This window comes from Phaenicophaeus curvirostris, chromosome 19, assembly GCF_032191515.1.
Source record: "Phaenicophaeus curvirostris isolate KB17595 chromosome 19, BPBGC_Pcur_1.0, whole genome shotgun sequence".
NCBI classification, from domain to species: Eukaryota; Metazoa; Chordata; class Aves; order Cuculiformes; family Cuculidae; genus Phaenicophaeus; species Phaenicophaeus curvirostris.
The window spans coordinates 5576821-5593012 of NC_091410.1; positions in this window are offsets into that span (position 1 = coordinate 5576821).

Here is a 16192-nt window from a genome sequence, read left to right on the forward strand (position 1 = left end):
GGCTGCGATTTTTAACTCAGAGTCGTATGAATGGAACAGGGTCCAGGTGGTCCAATTCCATCTCTGAACTGAGGAAATTAGTAATGTCACAGCATGTTTGGGCTCAGGTACCAACCCTGTCTCCAAATGGCAGGAATGGGATTGATCTCCATCAGGAATGTACACACTAAAGCCAAGTCCAATACAAGGGCAGGAATATCCAACCCTAGTTCATTTGCTTCTTGCATGATCCAGTCATCTAGCCCTTGCCGATCAATGCGGAGGAGTTTTATTCATGCAAATGATAGCAACTGCCTCAACATACAGTACAATTAAGCAACAGCATGCATATCTTTGCTGTAGAAAGGCATGCCCAGAACAATGATAAAAAAGTCATAGTCATCAGAGAATTGGAGCTGCTGGGGCCCAGACATACAAACCATCTCTGGAAAAATCACAGGCTACGGATTTCTGCAGGTTTCAACAAGGCATAACTCAAAGGAACTGTGGAAGCCAGTATTTGGCACAAGAGAAAAGGCAATGGTTGTTATTAGAACAGTGAAGACAAAGCACTGAACCACATCCTAAAACTTACATCCATAAACAAAGCAGCCAAATATTGCTTTGCGCAGCAGCACTCGATAGTCAAACAGGTTACCTGAAGGAAAGAGGGAAACCCTTCCCATTCCTTCAGACCTCTAACACCAGCCCAGTTCCTCTTCAGGAAGGATTTCCAGAGCTGCCTTCTTACAAGCCATGAGGAACTCATCATGTGACCTGGGGAGACTGGGATCCAGGCACAGCTACTGGACACGCCGGGTGTCTATGCTCAGCTACCAGCAGGATTTCTTTGCACAAATGAGTGTCTGTATTGCCACCACCAGACCTCTGCCATGAACTCTTAGAGGGGAACAGGATGAGGCTGTTTGTGCTGCTTGTATTTGTGTGAGCAGGTGGCCAATGGTTGGACTCGATGATCTGGTGGGTTTCTTCCAACCTGGTTTTTCTAGGATTCTATGCTCTCTGTTAAATATTTTTGCTCCACAGGCAAGTGCCTTTTGGGAACACGTGCTCAGCCTCACCACTTGGTTGGACCTGGGCTTGGAACTGTGGTGGTCACGCCTGTGTCACACTGCTAGATACAGCCCCATTCCCTGATAAGAAACAAAGCCAGAAGGGAAACTGCTTGTAAGGTGGAACAGTCAGGTATGGAGCACTGTGAGGTGGGGAAAGGAGTATTTCCCTACCGGATAACCAGCCTGCCAGCTGAACTCCTTCGGCTCACAGAGCTGCAGGACCTTTTGCTGCTTAAAATATTTTGGCAGTGTCTGAGATAACAAGTGAATGACAAGCATATTTGGAAAGTTCCTCTCTCTGACCTGGCTGGGAAGGCACGAACCTCACGATTATTTTCTGTATGAGCCTCATGTGTTACTCGCTCAGCGCTGACAAGGAGGAAGCTTGATGGAAAGCAAAGTAATCAAAATAAAACAGAGATGAATTGACTGAAATGGTTTGTTTGTAATCAAACTACCCAGCCCAATATGACCTGAGAGAACCATTGGTAAGGGCCATAGCCATCCAGTCTTGTTCATTTGGGATGTTCCCAGCAGAAGAGGTGGCAACGCATATGGCTCAAGGTAGTAGAAACTGCAGGTGTGGGGGGGAACCCCTGTACATTGCCAGAGGCACCTCCCCTCATATATACACACACTTGCATACCTGTCTATAGCCTAAAAGAGGCTCTTTTTTGTCACCTACAATTCAACAGTCACAATTCAAGAAACATCTCAGCCTTTTCCTCTCTGAGACTAAAGGCCAAACTCTTCCCTTTCTTTTCTCCTTTCTATGAAGACAAAGCTGTGCTAGCATCAGCATCCAGTCTGTGCCCTGTCCTGGCTCTGAACCCCTTGCTCTGTGCATACCTTCCTCCTACCAATCTGCATGGCTGGCCTGTGCTGGAAGCAGCCCCTGAATGCTTCGCATAATGTGGAAGCAAAACTCTTAGGTGCCAAACTTGCTTGTTATGCAGATAATCCACTGTTCAGTAGATGCCATGCCACAGGCTGTTTCCAAACAATCCAAGTAGCCATTGCATGTGTGGATTGTTTCCTGGGCATGTTAACAAGCCCTTTGATGCTGGCAGACTGCAGCACGGACATCTCAGCTGAGGACACGAAGGGACCGCTGCTTTGACAAGGGTGAACTGACGGAGGGTCAGCACCTTCCCCTGACCTAAATGCAAGCCACTGTCAACAATAACCTGGTCTTCTCCAGTCCCTGTGGTACGCTGTCAGGTTCCTGACAACATAACTCACTTTTCCACAACTCTTCTGTGGCCCCTGACCCCCAGTGTTTCTTCTGGCACTGATGTAGCACTCCTGGCTAAACACAAGGAGGACAGAACTCATTTAAGTGTGAAATAGGTTGGTAAGTGAAGCCTTTCATGATAACATTCAGATACGGGGGATAAAACTTTCCCCCATAATTTTTATGAGTTAATGCCTTTTAAGACCCCTGATATTGAAGACTCAGAGGACAGAGATGCTGCTGCAGACACTTCTCACGAGCCCAACACATGATGATCCCTGGTTCCTGCCATATAGGAGACCTCCCTCCTGTTGGCACTACACAGGGAAGAGAGAAGTGTTAGTCCATCAGGATACAAGGACCCTTTCTGTGATTCCACAGCCACACTTCCGCTCTCAAAGAAGGAAATTAGTCCACCTCCCAGTACAAAAGCAGCAGTGGAGAAATACCTCTCTGTGGAGCAATTTTGTCACATAAGGAGAGGAAAATATTTACTCTGGTACTCAAGAACCTCTTTTCTTACCAGAGAGAGCTGTAAATGCTGTTTCATACACTTACATAAGAACTGGGATGATGAAACAGAAAAACAAGGGTGAACATAGTCATGGTCAACAGCGTCTATAGTTGTCCGAGGGAAAACTACTCTGTCTAGACATTCATCAAGAGATTCTCTCCCAGGAAGGTTTCAAATTCTGCACAGCAACAGTAAGGCCAATCCAAAGAAGAAACGTTACAACACCAAAAATGGTGTGGGACAGGCATATGTGAGTATGGCTGTAAGGAGAACCATCACTTTAAATGAACTTCTAACATCTAAACCAAATGTATAAATCCCTGAGTTTTTATATTTGGCCCAGATCATATTCCCTGTGCAGCTGGTGGAGCCAAATGCTTCATGTACTCCCCACAGACCTCTAACCTCCCCCTCAAATTTTACAATGTCAGCGAAAAATTAGATTCTTCTCCTGAAATCTGACCCTGGCAAGCATTGATATCAATAACCATAAAAATAGGCACTTCAGCTGGGGTCCTCAGAGTTGCATTTGTACTGGAATTGCTGAGCCAAGAGATTTTCATACTGAACCGGACTCCAGTGGGTTCTCATTTTGAGAACATCCTACACTTTATGTACATTGGGGAGGCAGACAACTTTGTCATCTTTTCAAAACGAGCTTGAATCAGAGTGAGAGATATTTTCAAGCACCAGGCAGGGGGCCCTCCCACTGGAAAGAGCATTCAGTGTCAACTGGCACAGGCGTCTGAAATGTCCTTTTGGCAGTCAAAAATTCCCAGTCAGGCCTGGGCCCTTCAAGCTGGAGAGGAGAGAGCCAGCAGATGTAAAGTCTGTGAAAGCAAGAGAGGATAACGAGAGGGCGCGGATTGATGACTGCATTTCTCTGACAAGAAGTACAGGCATCAAGTGTAATTAACAGCTGGCTAAAGACAGAGGGATGGGATTCTTCAAACCACTCATACTCTGCACAGCTCCTCACTGCCAACAGAGGAGCCGCTGAAAGTTTCCATTTCGCAAAAAAAGCTGCCACACAAATTCATGGGAGAACAACCAGGTGTAGACTCCTGACCCCCCACGCAACAACTGTATTGGGAAATGCTCAGGGGAAGTCTCAGTGCATCTTATCTCTTCTCATAATTCCCGTATTTTGTCACCAGCGAGTCTCCCTCCCACTGCTAGGGAGACACTCCTCTGGGCTGGCTTTTGGGGTGACCCAGAGCAATCACCATGCCCTGAGCTGCCTCTCACACCAGCAGCGAGGCAGGCAGGTCCCCCTCGGGGTCAGCCCGTGGCAAAGAGGCCGAGCAACGGAGATCTTGGAGCCCAGGTGCTGCTGCCCCAGAGCCAGGGCAGGATCTGGTCACTGGGAGGGAGGATGCCCCTCTGCACGGAGAGATGCAGCCACTGCTCGTGGCTCTGGGCAGAGCCTGCATTTGGGGGGGCAGAGCCTGCATTTGGGGGGGCAGAGCACGACACGCATCCATCTCATAGCTGCTGAACCTCAGCCTCTGGTGCTCACTGGGTTCAGAAGCCAATCCATGACCACAGCACTAGGCCTGCTCATAGCTCAGCAAAGCTGGGGCTCACACAGACAGGGAGGACACCCAGGCAGAGCCTTCAGTAAAACTGCTGGACTTCACCATCAATCTCGAGTTAATTCACCAGTGCCTGGTCCATAACCTCAGTGTTAAGGCTATCAGACTAGCAAGAAACAAGTAAGCTCCAGTGTGCCGCGCAGTATTCTGAAATCCATCATGACTTAAATGCTGGTCACGCTGTTTACTTCATCTGAGTTTATGTTCTGCAGACCATAAAGGGGCTGGGGAAAGCCACAGCCCTTTTTTTTCTGCACTCCGATTGGTAAATCTAGATCCTTTCATCCTGCTCCCACTTCCTAACATAACAACTCGCTTCCACCAGAGGTAGGAAAGGAAAGTACCTACATTTTCCTGGCACACCTCTGTGTTCAAGAGTAGTAGAAACATTTTTAGAAAGAAAAAAGTTTTCCAGATAATTATTATTGCCCCTGCGAAAAGAACAGGCTCCTTCTAATTAGCCCCTAAAAGAAGGGCCTTCACAGTAACTCAAGATGCCGTCATGGCCTGAGGTGCGAGGGTGTGAACAAGCTGCAAAATCTCAATAGTCAATGGTGTTCCACAAGGCGAGGTTGGGGGCGAGAGGCAGATAGACAATGTAGGTTTCTTCCTGGATATCAATAAGAAAGGTCCAACAACAAATGGCTTAATGAAACAGCCAGTTGAATAGGGGAATAAAAAGACGCACATAGATGCTGAGTAGATCTTACAACCCATCAGATGCTGGGCACTCAAAGTTCACACAGCATCGGATGGACTGAGGATGGAGTTTTCCATGGCACGCTGTACCTGACACCACCTGTGGAGAGGTTCCTTGTTTTCAGGTCATTCATGCTAATACAGATTTGTTACAAAATACCCAATTCTATTCAGAAAGGATGTCCATGCAAGGAACTTCTTTTTACACTTTCAGGTTAACTGTGAGGTGGATTACTGACTCCTCCACATAGCGTGGTCTCCTAGTCAGGATCAAGACATTCCACACCTTGAAGCAGAGACATTTGTCTTTCATAGATTTTATAAGTTAAATTTTATGTTAATATCATATGGAATTCTCAATCCCTAAGTACAAGGGCCAACAGATAGACATGGCTTATACAAGATCGCTGGTTCCTCAAGTACCACGTCTTTTACAAGGCCTCCAACACAAATAGCCTCTAAGAAGATCCATATTTTAACCTATCATCTGAAATCAAATCTCTGGTACATCTCCAAGGTGAATTTTCACTGGAAACAAATTGTAGCTTGTGAGTATGAAAATAAAACAAATTTACTCTTAATCATTGTTACCACGAAAATCTGTAGACCTCAAACGCAAGCACACAGAGCCACTCTGACATTTTTCAATGACAAGACACTACATGATGTGCAACAGCTGCATGACTGCAGTCACGTAAATAAATCCATGTCATATAATCACTGTATTAGTCATGAATTTACAACCACATTCATCTCTGGTGTGGTTTTAGTGGATATTCTTTATTTCTTATGGCTGCTAGGAACCACATTAAAAGATCTGTAGGTTACAGAGAGAAATTCTAAGTGATATCGGCCCCTCCGCATCTCCCCATCACACTCTCACAGTAAGGTTCTCTAGGACCTGAAGGTACTGGGAGTAGGGAGGTCAGGAGGGAGGGGAAGAGAGGGTATGAAGAGAAGACGTGGAAAGTGGGCTGGAGAGATGGAAGTAGAGCTTAAAGGCTCTGTTTAGGAAGAGGAGATTAAGAACAAGGTTCACCAATCAATGTTGCAGCTGCTTTTTCAATACTGTAGCATTCCCCTGTCTTCCAAACTCAGAGCCTCTGTCTGTACAGACTACTGGATATTAACAGTTGCTGGCAGGTCCCCTCCTTATCACCTCCCTCCCACTCCTGTCACTGCTTCTTTACCTTGGAAAATTCAGATAGCATGAAAAAACCTCTCTTTCTGAGAGCACGAGTTTCTTTAACATGATTGCAAGTCTCTTCGCAGAATTTCTTCAAGTCCTTACACATCTCTGGCTGCACTCAAAAGCAGTGGAAATTTTTGAATAAAAGCACTACAGTCTTCCCCCATCCTGTTTATGAAAGGATATCACCAGTGCATTTCCCAGTCCAAGCCAGCACTACAGATGGCACAACCTATCGTACAGTCCCCCAGATATAAAACATTCTCACACAAAGAAAATATCAGCCAAATTCCACTGTTCAGAGAGAGTATGATGGATTGGGGAACAAAGAAATAAGAGAGGAAGAAAGAATCAATATCCAGTGCTTTGAAAACTGGATACAACAATGGTAACTGTCAAGCAAATGAAGAATCCATGTCAGAGTAAACACTCAAGGTTATGTATTAGTCTGCTCATGGCAGGTCAGCAAAAGAACCCATTCAGACCAAACAGTGAGACATATCCTACTACTACTTTGCAGTGGTTAGAGCTGCCACCCATCCTGGGACACCTGCCATGTGTATTTCTTGAACACCTACTCAGAGATGATGCTGCATTTGTATAGGCTCAAGCTTCTTCTCTCCACTTGGCAGGCTTGACAAACAATTAACCACGAACAGCCACTGCTTTGTATTGATTATCCCAAGGAATGCAGCAATTACAAGACCTGCGCAAATGTCCAAACCAACTACAACAAAGCAAAACCATTTTCTCTTCACTGCAGCTGATGGAGACAGAGGAGGGACAGGACCCAAAGCCAGGTAGATGGCAGCATCAGTAAGGCTGGAAGTTTCTGTTTCACTGTGGTGGAGGCAGAGATGCCAACCAGCCCAGAAAAGATTCAGCCTAGGCAACGACTGGCATTACCCACTCAATTAGACTAGGCAGAGTAGAGAAGCTTCAAACTGCACCAGTGAAGGGCAGGATCAGAATTTACAGCCTGGGACAAAGAGTCCAACAGGGAAATTCCAGAGTCCATCAATAACATCAGACATAGGAAAAAAGGAAAAAGCACCTAATATATTAACTTAATATGAACTAAAGCTCAAACACCAACATGCCTCATTGAGAATTTTACAGTTACAGCAAGTATCACTGTGGGCATACCAGGGCCCGCACAACTTACAGTATTGTTCCTTCAGATCATTAATTAATCATGGATTTCTTTCAAGTGTTACAGTAAAGCTGATGTTCCTGTCCTTGACTGTCTAGTGTGTACCTTAAAATCAGTGGGCAATGTTGGATGAGGATAGTAGCAGAAAGCTTGCATTGCTTATGAGTTAATGCTCCTTTCAGAACAGTGTGTTGTTTGTATCGGTTATTCCCACTTGAAATGTAAAAGTTACCTCCACAGTAGAATGAACAGGGGGAAGATAATTTCTCTTGGGGGTCTTGAAACGGGCAGGGCATAAAGTGAAAATTTTGAGATACTTCAACTTTTTATCTGAACTGCTGAAATCACCTGTCTCTCCTTTCTGGCCCTCCTCAGCATGGAGGAAGGGAAGTCAGATCTTCAGAGCTGGCAGAAAGCAAGGCAGCTGCTTGATGTCCATCTCAAGAGGATCTATTTTCAGCATACCCGAATCCCCCCTCCTCTGAAGGGAATGTCAGCACTCCAGTGCCTTGCTCACACCACATTGCTGCGCAGGATATTCTATATCCAGAGATGGCTTTCCATCAACCACTTCTTCTTGGCCATACTGTGTTTTGCTTCTAGTGCCTGTGGAGTCCAACCCTGCACTGATGGAAACAGAAATGGCAGAAAATCAGTTATTAGCAGGACTATACTTGATTTTCATTTTGCATCCAAAACTTGCTCGTTCTTTCTGGACTGTCCCTCTGCATCGTCTAGCTAAATCTTCATCAGATGTGGCACAGGAATTCACAGAATGAATGAAATCCTATGGAAACTTCAGAGGCTATTTTGTGTTTCTGTTCATAATCATCTCCTCTTTTGTAGGAATGCTTTTTATTGTTTGGTTTGAGGATTTTTTTGTTTTGTTAAAACACACAAACCTATACACCCCTCCCCTCTCCCAGAATTGTCAGCTTCCCTTGGATTGGACCTACCTGGCATTAACCTGTGCACATTATTTTCATTTCCATTTGTTGAATATCATCGTATTCCTCTTTTCCCATTTCCCCAGCCTGCCAAGGTCCTTCTGAGTAGAAGCATGTAATACAAGCAGAGCATTCAATAGCATCAATTCAAGCAACAGTCTGTGTGACTGATTCACCAACCCTCCAACAGCAGAGGGCTTGGATATGGAAAGAAAGGATGATGCACTCAAGAAGCTCAGAAAAGAATGTAGGAAGTGATCACAGCTATCTTAAAGGGAGCTGAACTTCACTTAAAGGAACATTTCTTTCAGATAAACAGCTGTATCAAAGTCCTTCTTTGTAGGGCTGCTCTCAATCAGTTCATCCGCTATACTGTATTGAAATTGGGGATTGCCCCAACCCAGATGTAAGAACTTGCATTTGTCTTTCTTGAACCTCATGAGGTTCACACAGACCCACTTCTCCAGCTTGTCCAGGTCCCTCTGGATCGCATCCTGTCCTTCCAGTGTGGCAACTGCACCACACAGCCTGGTGTCTTCTGCAGACTTGCTGAGGGTGCACTCAATCTCACTGTCTGGATTATCGATGAAGATATTAAACAGCACTGATCCCAGTACGGACTCCAGTATTGCCTGTATGGGACAGATCCTGGGCACAATTATGTATCTCGTTGTGCCACAGCCACCACGTGAAGAGAACCAGCCACTGCGCTCCAGATTGGATTCTGTAAGCAAAATATCACATCCGTATGTGCAGTTCCATTGGAGCAAAACAATGAACCATAGAATCACCAGGTTGGAAAAGACCCATCGGATCATTGAGTCCAACTATTCCTATCAAATACTAAACCATGCCCCTCAGCATGAGGCATGTTGACAGTAACAACGAAGTCAAAGAAACCTCACCAAATTTCTCCATCACCTCTGCTTGGCTCTGCAAAGAACAATCGTAGAATCCTAGAATCCCTAGGTTTGAAAAGACCTCTTGGATCAGAGTCCAACCATTCCTATCTGCCACTAAACCATGCCCCTGAGCACCTCCTCTAAGCTATTCATTTGACAGCTGCTGATATGAAAGGTTTAGTATTTCCAGAGAGGAAAGCCATGACTGTACCACACTCCAGACCGAGTTGAGATATATAAGCATCCTAGGAATACAAAGAATGGAAAACGGCTTAGTAAAGGTGGGAGCTAACTGCAGGCTGGTATAGATTGGCAGATACACTGGCATCCTGATGCTCCCACAGAAGAAGCATTAGCACCAGCTCTGGATGATCCCATGTGATGCATGATAGCCAGTGACATCCCTGAGACGTAGAAGTTTGTTTGGTATCCCCTAGTTTAACAAAAACCATGGGCACCACTGACAAAACTGCAAATAACACACAATACAGGAAATACAGGGCCAGAAAACATAGGTGCAATAGAATTTCACATCATCATTGATAAACTGGATGGTGGGACAGAACACACTCTCAGAAAGTTTGCACACAACAGAATATTTGGAGCAGTTAATAGGGGTCTTGGCAGAAGGCTGGAAAAAAGGGCTGGCTGAAGTTCATCAAAGGGAAATTCTGTACCCATGAAAGAACAGGCGCATGCACCAGTACAGGCTAAGAACCAACCGTCTGGCAAGCAGCTTTGCAGAGAAGGAGCAGGAGGTCCTAGCAGGCAGCAATGCCAAGGTGGCCAAGCATCCTGAGCTGCACCCGGCAGAGCTTCACCAGCAGATGGAGGGAGGTGACCCTCCTCCTCTGCTCAGCACCAGTAAACGGTAAAATAAACTGTAGAAATTATCAGAAAAGGAGATAGAGAAAAAAGCAAAACAAGTCCCTGGATATCTGCTGCAGTGTAGTTGTCCCAGTCCAACCCACCCCACCACCAACAGTAGCTCAAGCTGGGCAGCCTTCAGTCCCAGTTCCCCCAGGAAAGGGAAAAGGGAATTGAGAGAAACTCATAGGTTTGGAAACTAACAGTAAAACAGCTTTAATGCAATAATAATGATAGAAGGAGGAGAACAATAAGAAAATAGTAAAATACATACAAGTGCACAAAAGCCAGTCCCGGCTCCCTCGGTGTCCACAGCCACCACTGTCCCTGCAGGGCTGGGGCGGAGAAGGTCCTGGATCAGGAACTGGATCCAGGAACACGTGGATGAGAAGCAGGCAGACAGAAGCGAGGGCCTCCCTGAACATCAGCCATGAAGGAAGGGGCGAAGAGCCTCGTGATCCCTCAGCTTTTATCCTGACATGATGCGTGTGGCACGGACAACCCTGCTGGTCGGGCTGGGTCTCCTGTGCTGTTCACACCTCTCACCAGCAACTCTAGGATGGCCTTAATTTCCATAGGAATGGATGTTAGAAGCAGCCTCTTTGCACAACAATGTCCCGTTGCCTTGGTGAAAACTGTCAGCCTGAAAAGTCAGAGGAGAAAAAAACGCTCTGATTTATCCGAAACCAGCACATCAACATCAGTCTGTAACACCAGGATGCGGCTGCTCTCCTTATCCCTCATCTTGAGGAGAAAATACTAAAATCATGGAATAGTTTGGGTTGGAAGGGACCTTAAAGATCATCCAGTTCCATCCCCCCTGCCATGGGCAGGAACACCAAGCTCCATCCAACCTGGCCTTGAACACCTCCAGGGATGGGGCAGCCACCACCTCTCTGGGTGACCTGGGCCAGGGTTTCACCACCCTTGTCCTGTAGCTACAGGCCCTGCTAAAAAGTTTGTCCCCATCTTTCTTCTAAGCCGCCTTTAAGTACTGAAAGGCTGCAATAAGGTTTCCTTTTCTCCAAGCTGAACAACCCCAACTCTCTCAGCCTCTCTTCACAGGAGAGATGTTCCAGGCCTTTCATCTGTTAACGTTTTGAGTGATGCCAAGCTCTGACCACATTTTTTATTTCCTTTTTCTAGAGCTTCTGACATTTCTCCTTAGGCCAGGACCCTGAGCTGATCAAAACTTTGCAGCCGAAATGCACAAATCCTTTTGGTAAGGTGATGAAATCACCACTATTGTACTCCCAAACCTAATGCTACTGTGAAGGACAGTTTGTAAGAACACAAAAAAAGTCAGAAACACGCAGACGTGAAGCACAAAAGACTTCATAAATAAATCCCCCCTAACCTTTACATCCTGGCAGGCTGTTTCTCCCATTCAGTGACTTTCAGACTCGCTGTGAACTCTCCATGATTTGCTGTAAGAAGAGCAGAAAAATACATCCCGACTCAACAGCCATTTCTTATACTGCAAGAAGTTACAACCTTGGATGAAAGAAGCCTGAGCAGAAAAGAACATGGGAGCATTGGGGAAGTTTATTCAGGAAAGTCTATGTTGCCACGTTGAAGAGGAAGAATCAGGGGAAGCTGTAGAGCAATTGAAGAGTAAATTTGAAGGAGCTGTGAAGACTTTTCATGGTCAGGTGCAGTTAACAGGATGACCAGCAGCTCAGGGCTGCTGCAAAGAAGAGGGAGCAAAGACACTGACCTGCAAATGGTTCACACTTGTGGGCATTCGTGTCCTAAACACTGAGTTCAGGAAATGCAGAGTCAGGCAATAGCCAGACCGTCTGAGAGAAAGAGGATACCAGTGGCTAATTGTGTCCTTTCGCATATTACTCTGTTTTCCTATCATCTTTCCAATAATGAACTCTTTAATTAAGCCTGTTTGCTTGTTGATACCCTAGCAATAGAAGAGAGAAGGTGCTCAGATCAGCTAATCAAACTTTCCTAGGCTTCTGGGTGGGGCTTTGAGCTGGTGTTTTGATAAAGGCTCTTAGCACTCAAAGCTCATCTTTTTCCACTAATCTGGTCACATGGTGATAGGGTTATTACAGCTCTTATCTGTCTCTGGAGTTGCAGGTGAGAAAGAAAGTTTAATCAAAGGCATCTCCTAGCAGTTCTCCTGGCCAAGGTATACCAGTTTCCCTGACTACTTCCAATGAGCAGGGAGTCAGCAATTACCTTGCCAAAAATAGGAATGTATAGAGGAGTTAATAAATTAAAGGTTGGGAGAATGTAGAAGAGCATGCAATTTAGGGTGAATTCTTACTGTCCTCTTTTCTAAAATGTCAGCAAGTCTCCTAATCGGCTTCTCATACACCTTTTCTTAACTCAGATTAGGTAGTGTTCCATTGACCCTGTATTCCATAATGTCAGAGGAGGAGATGCTCGAAGCACTGGGATAGAGACTCCCCTGCAGCCCACATGGAGGACCACAGTGGAGCAGGTACCCACATAAAGGACCCAATAATGGACCAGGTGGAGCTTTCCTGAAGGAACTGCAGCCTGTGGAGAGACCATGATGGAGTTAGAGAAAAGTACGAGCATGACAGAGCAGCAGAGAGGAACCGTTATGGACTGACTGCTATCCCATATACCTCACCCAGCTTCAGTGCTCAGAGGTGGTGCAGAGGAATCGGGAATGAAGAAGTGAAGTTGAGTCTGGGAAGTGGTGGGTAGGAAGTGTTGGCTTAACTTTTGTCCTTGTTTCGCACTGACAAAATACATTTTAACTGGCAAAAATTAAATACATTTTCCTAAAGTTGAGTCTGTTTTGCCTGTGACAGCAAATGGTAAGCAGCCTCTCTGTCTTTATCTCAACCCATGATCTTTCCCATCCCATTGTCTCCCTTTGTCCCGTCAAGGAGGGGAGCCCAAGATCAACACCATACCACAATGACTTTTCTCTTCTGTGACAAGAGACATAAAATAGAGCATGATAAAATGAAAATTAAACACAAAATGTGATGAAGCCTGTAGCTTGTCTCTGTGAATGTCACTCCTCTAGTCTCTGTGAATTTCCAGTCACTTCCAGTCTCTGTGAATTTCACTCCTCTAGATCCAAGGAAAAACATACAAAGTACTGACTAGATCAGAAGTAGTTTCATTAGTAATTTATAAATTACTTACACTTTGAAATTGAATGAGATTTCAATTGTTGATTATTTTTTCCTTCCCTTTTTCCTATTTTTTTACCCTCTGATCATTGCAGCACAGGGAGAATGAATAGACAAGTAGCTTTTTATTCTTTTCCAAGTATGTTTTACTTCATTTCTGTCTTTCCTCTCTGTAACTTTTAAAGTCTTAAGAAGCTCTCCAAGGTCACAGAATATCTTGTGAAGAGAAGAAAGCAAAGAAGGAAAAGTAATTGCGCTGGAAGAGATTAAATAAATAGAACAATGGAATCATTTGGTTGGAAAATACCTTTGACATCATCAAGTCCAACTGTACCTGTCCACTACTAAACCACAACCTTGAGCACCTCATCTACCTGTCTTTTAAATCCCTCCAGGGGTGGGGACTTCAGGACCTCCCTGGAGAGCATCTGCCAATGCTGATAACCTTTTCAGTGAAGAATTTTTTCTTGATGTTTAATCTGAACCTGCCCTGGTGAAACTTGGAGCCATTTCCAGTCATCCTATCAATAGATACGGGAGTGATTAAGTGCGTAGATGAGAGGAAGAGGGGGGGGAGTGAACTTTAATAAGGATTTTGACGTTATATCCTACAGAATTTATTCTTCAGAATGGATTGGATAGATGGACTAGTAGATTTATTGAAAGTTGGCTGGACCCCTGTGTTCAAGGGATAATAATGAAAGGCTTTATGCTCAACTGTCAATAACAAGCCCAGTGGTTCAACGCTGTGGCCCTTATTGTTCAACATTTTCATCAGCACCTCAGTCAGTGATGAGAGGGAGTGTATCCTTGGCAAATCTTCAGAGGACAAAAGTGCATACAAGCCAGCAGTGCACTCTTACAGCGAGGGAACCAAGCCGTATAATAGGTTGTATTAGGAAGAGTGTCATCATCAGATTGAAGGAAGTTATTACTTTCCCTCTGTTCAAGAAGGATACGAGCAAACTGGCGAGTGCAGTGGTAGGCTGCCAAGTTGGTCATCACACAAAATCTACGAGTAGTTTAGTCTGGCAAAGAGGCTGCTAGAGAGTTCTAGCAGCCCAGAACTACTTGACATGCTGTTAAAAGGGTGATGAGGACAAACTCTTCTTGGGCACATCAAGTGATAAAATGCAAATAGTGGCTTGAGTCAGCCTGGACATTGTTTTTTAGTAACAGGATAGTGCACCATGGCAATAGATTTTTGAGAGAGGTGGGATGTTTTTATGACTTGAAAACATGAGTAGACACTTCCTGAGGACCTTTATCATCATCACTTCTGTGGTTTTATGAAGTTATTTTTCTTTTTCTACTGCAGACAGATTAATTTGGGGAGCAAAAACCTACAGAGCATCAAGCTGAAACTGGCAAAGGAGAAAGGTGAGTTGAAGATTGAGATCAATAACTTGGCCGGTAGCATGAAGTCCACCTCTAGAGTCAATCACAGAAGTAAAGCTATCACTCCTTTGCATTTCTGAATTTTTCTTCCATCCACAAGTGAAGAATTTCTACACAATCTTTTCCAAAACCTGAAAACAGCAGAAAGTGGTTGAAGCACAAGAAGACACTGTATCCTCCCACTTTAACAAATTCTTACTAAGTCTTGAATTTAACAGGAATATAAGAATGCCACAAGCATGCAAAGTTATTTAGAAAACTCACAGAACATTAGTCACTTTTTTGTAGTAATAACTTGCTATTTTCTTCTTTTCTAGTTATTGAAGATTACAGATATTGCTGCAAGCAATAAAAATAAAATTTGAGGGTATACTATAGGTCTGGCCAGCTCTGACTTAGATTCTACAGATACTTGCATTTTGGTGTTGTCCACTATTGCCATAACATTTGCTCATTCTCTACTGCACACTTAGGTTGTTGCTGGTAGGAAAAAAACCATCAATGTGCCACCAAAATAAGAAAGATGCTTGAAAAAATATCCAAACCTGCTTTTGCTACTTATGCCTTTCCATTCCACCAACTGTTTTAGACCCAGAAAGTGCTGCATGAGCTACCACTACACCATAGCCTTGCTTCTCTAAAAGAACGGGAAATTTGATATTGAAGATAAGAGCAGTGTTTCCTGTCTGGGACTGAAGATGCCTTCTGTGATTGTCTTCCTTTGCTGTATTCTTACTTACAGTTAACACCTCAGGCAGAATCATTCTCACTCAGCAGATGGAATGGGGACCTTTAGGCTAAATCATCCTATGCAACGGAGGAACAGCTCTGTTATCGCTCTTTATCCCCTCAGAAGGCTGAGGATCAGGGTAGGGGTAGGAGGAGCACCTCATCTCTTAAACAGCAAAGTGAGGTGGAGAGTCCTCTTTCCAGGCAGGTAATGTATCAAACCTCTTTCCAGACTGGTTGGTGTCTTCCCATTCTCACTTTCTCAAGACAGATGGAGAGGCAAGAGAATCCCCAAGAACTCAGGGCCACAGGATGGCTTTGGGTCCTGATGGTGTACACACTGCAGGGACAATATGCAGTTTCTTGAATGAGGCAAGTGAAGTCCATGCATCATAGAAGGTGGGCCTTAATTGCCAGGTTTATGGCAAGCATAATTAAAGACAGGGGCCAGAAAAACAACGCATCTGTCATTCCCTGTTGAAGCTGTTGCCTTCCCAAATTATTCCCATTACCCTAGGAGATGAAATAAAATACAAGATATCAAACTGACAGAGAGGATGATATACTGCAAATGTGATCTTTGAACCAGAGCACTGGAATCCAAGTCATCCTCTTTAATTAACATATGCAGACGACCCAAGAAGGAAGCTGAAATATAAAGAATCATTTTGCATGCAATGTTAGACACAAAACCACATTAATGACTGTAGAAGTGGATATTGCTCGGGTCAGAGAGAGCTTTAATCAGAATTAAAAGAATGAGAGGTTTCTTACAGCTATAT